Below are 4,294 nucleotides of genomic sequence, written 5' to 3'. Positions count from 1 at the left end.
GGCCCATAAAAGGGGACACAGCAAGTCCGAAGCAGCCGGGCACTTTTACAGTCCGCCGTGCATGGAAACTGCGGTAGCGAACAGGCAGCAACAACCGCCAGCGCCGCGAGCGGCGGGCGGGAAGTTTAAAGTGGGGGGGGGGCGTTAACGGCTCAAGTGCGCGACCGTTTGCCCCCTTAAGCTGCCCCTCAGCACTCTCCCTCCCATTTGTTGCTTCTCGCCACGCTGAAGCTCAAGGAGCACTGGGGTACAAAATCGTGTAAAACACTGTACTTAATAAGAAAGGCAGTAATAATTTCCATTTTATTTTTCAAAACCCTATCAGAAACAAATAATAAATGCAGCAACATAATGTGTGGCATTACAGTTACCATTTTTATTTGTCCACTAAACTTCCAAACAATGGAAAGACAAAACACACCTGAAAAAATACTTGATACAAGATTGCAAAGCAAAGGAAAAAAAAATCGGTAGACTATGAAGATCGTTTATAACTTGTAAAATTCATTTCAGCACTTTTGTAACAGTGGCTTCCTGCTCTCAAATACATGTAGAATATTTCATAGTCAGTCCACAGATAATCCTTTTTGAGCTCTGCAAAATAACAGAATATTACTTAGCCAAATATTCATCACCTAGAGGGCAGCAGAGCATGTTGAAAGTTCAGCTTCCTATCCAACACACAATGTACCATCTCAAACTGCCTTCTGTTTGAAGGAAAGGTTGCCATTCTGAATGTATGCAACTCCCAAGTCTACCTTTCTGGAAATCAAAGAAACTCATTGCAAAAGATAAACCAATATTCTTTTTACTGTTTGTACAGCAATTTAAATATGACTAACATGTTACCACAGAAAGAAAAAGTGTTTTTCATGGGAAATCCAGTATAGCTTTAAAAAGATTCTGTCAAATTAACACTGTATTATTCAAAAGGGAAAAAAAAATAGAAGATGGCATTGCTACATGCTCTTAACACAAATTAAATCAAATTTAAGCTTTTGAAATCATACACAGACCAAGTCTATTGGCTTAAAACTAGGACATGGGAATATATATACATTACAAAATTTGTGCATCTGCTCAGAGTATTGTAAATGTCTTATTAATTAGCACACAAGCAAAAATAAAGTCTAGCTAGATTTGTTTGTTCTATTTGTGCAACAGGAATAATCAAAGCAAAACAACACATTGTGTTAGGGAGACAAAATTTGAAAGTCTCTATCTTGCCTTTTATATCCCAATCTGAATGTAAACTGCTGGAAGCTGGAAAAATGTATTTTTCTGAAGTGTTTAATATAAAATCTTTGAAGAAGATGAATCATTGCCACCTCATTTTGCTTTGGTGGGTTGTTTTTTTCAGGCAACACATTTCAGCATATAAACATATAAAAATCTAAGATACAACTGTATTTGTTCAGAAATTTTTGAGGAAAATGTTATTTTCATGAAAAATTTAAAAGAAACTTCAAACTTTCTGACAATTCCTCAGTTTTGAACCAATTTCTAATCATAGCATCGCAAGTGTTGTTAGGGAGTGATCAGGAGAGAAAAGTCAATACTGAAATAAAAGACCATAGTAATTTTAATGAAAAATTCCCCAAATGAGGTCTATTATTTTTCACTACAGTGCTTCTCAGATTTAGGAGACTAACCTGTTCTCAGAATTAATTATATACAGTATTAAAAATCCAATTTAATCACAGAATCACAGAAACATTAAGGTTGGAAGAGACCTCTAAGATCATCAAGTCCAACCATCAACCTAACACCACCATGGCCACTAAGCCATGTCCTGAAGTGCCACATCCATGTGCTTCTTGGACACTTCCATGGATGGTGACTCAACCACCTCCCTGAGCAGCCTGTTCCAGTGTTTGACCACTCTTTCAGTAAAGAACTTTTTCCTAATATCCAATCTAAACCTACCCTGGTGCAACTTGAAGCCATTTCCTCTTGTACTGCTGGTGGCAGAGGCTCTAGTTCAGGAAAGCACTGCAGCACTTTTTAGTTTTATCCCAGTTCAGAAGAGCCTGTTGGTATGTGCTTGTGTCCTAGGATCTGAGTGTATGTAAATCTGTGGAGTCACAGCAGAGCCCCATGCTGCAGGACACAAATGCGGGTCAGGTACTGAATTTCGAGTTGGATGGCCAGCCTGTTGACTGATGGAATGGCTACAGCAGATCTTGTATGGACGTTGCCACACTTCAGGAAAAGTCAAAGGTCCCAACATCTTTCATGGCCTTTGTGCAGATATTCATGGAGGTTAATTCCTTGCTCTTTCCTTACGAGTTGGGTGGTAAATTCTTTCTGCCTTATTCCTAATGAACAGTCTCTTACCTTGTATATAACTCCACTGAAGTCAGTGGAGGCTACCAGTGGCATAAAGCATAGCTCAAGCTGACTAAGTGCCTCAATCTTTCTTTTAATATAACCAAGTGTTGGAATATAGAAGAAATACTAAATTCCAGTCAGTAATTATTAAATGGAGTTTTGGCACCACTTGACATCCTATAAACCTGCATATTTACATATGCTTGTCAACAACCTCCAATATTCTGAGTTGTATTAAGATGGCCTATCTGCCAACTACTGATGAATGTATTTTTGTTTCACAAATGATTGTTTAAGAAACCAGTCTTATTAGGATTGGTTTTATTCTTTAAACAGGTTGCAACAAGAGCTGTTCACATTGCCGAAATAGTGAACTTACTAAGAGTGGAACATTTTCTAAACTTAACATAAAAAGGTTGAAAACACTGAAAGCAGAACTTGGCATTCTCATTATAGGTGTCGGCATCTGCATCTGACACAATGTTTGATGTAAAATTATTGATTTATTAACAATTTTATTGTTTCCAGTACACAGATAAATATTAAATGGCAAGTCTTAAGAAGATGGTTATCCAACGTAGATCTCAATTTTCTACCTTTCTTGTATTTCTCAAAATCATTCTCTGTAATAACAGCCCCATTAACATGCACTATTTTGTAATGACATCGTGACAAAAAAATAGGTTTCCTTGCCCTACTACCTTAAGAGCCTACATGATTTTAGAGTAGCTTTGGATCTCTCTTAATGGGAAACTTGTCTTTGAGTTTAGTTTTCACAAAGTGCAGTGCGTTAATTTGTAAATCCCTATTGTACCTCAAAACAGGACTTATTTGGAGTGTAAGACCTTGCAAGCCTTCTGTATGTGCAGTACAGCCCACTCCTTCCACCCCTACAGTGCAGACAAAGATAAAATCCAAGGCTGAGAGAATAACTTGGTGTCTGTGTCTACTGACATGACACCCCGTCATGAGCAGTGACGGCGACTTCAGTGCCAGATGGAGTGGTGATGCCCTCAGCAGCAGGAGGAGGAGCAGCATTGAACAGAAGGATGTGGAGAGCCTCTCTATTTTTAACTCCCCAACAAAATTTCTGAAACTTTTGATACCTCTCAGACACTGTCAGAGAAAACAGCAGATGGATCACTCCTTCCATCCAGCACAACATTTTCATGTTTCCACAGAAAGGTGGGCAAAGAGATCAGTTTTGCCTCATCCTTCTTCTTATTGTGTAAATGTGTTGACCGTAACAGAAATTTTTACCTGTGAATAATACTGTATCTTTGAACAAATTCCTTGTTACACAGACTGTAAGTAATCTGTTCAAAACAAATGTTGTTTTGCTTGTGGAAGTAGATCTGCCCACATATTTCTCAAGTACGCTAATGGAGGATGGTTGTGACATATCCCCCCTGGTTCAAAACTATACAATAGTAATTAATAATCACATTTTTTAGCCATGATTCATGCACCAGCAGAGAAAGAGGAGTTGCAATATGTTTCATAGTTTACCATAGCGCTGAGAAAACAGTGAATCAAATCCCACCCAGCATATTCGTGATTCATCCCTTTGGGTTACTTCTTCCTACTGTTTCCAAACAGTGTTAGCACTCCAAACTTCCACCGTTATTTTGGAGAAGTAGCCACAGACCCCATGTGTCAGCATTCCCCTGTTCCCCTTATGGGGCTTGCTTTAGTCAACCGTCTCTTATTTTGCTATTGAGTAGGCTACTTAAAAATACGGACCATCCTTATTGCATTCTTGAAGACCTCCGTGCTGCACAAATGTACAGTAGAAAATAAAAATAACTAGAATATGCTCAAGACGAGCCAACCAAACACTGGGATGCAAAACCGTGCATATAAACGGTTTCCTCCGTTTCTGCCATGCCTGCGCACACACGGGCCCACTCCCCGGGGTCGCGGAGAAGCCGATAAACGCCGTCGCCCCCCGACTCTCCCGCGC

Source organism: Mesitornis unicolor, unplaced genomic scaffold (genome assembly GCF_000695765.1).
Source record: "Mesitornis unicolor isolate BGI_N332 unplaced genomic scaffold, ASM69576v1 scaffold15510, whole genome shotgun sequence".
Classification (NCBI taxonomy): domain Eukaryota; kingdom Metazoa; phylum Chordata; class Aves; order Mesitornithiformes; family Mesitornithidae; genus Mesitornis; species Mesitornis unicolor.
Note: the sequence above shows the minus strand (reverse complement) of the source record.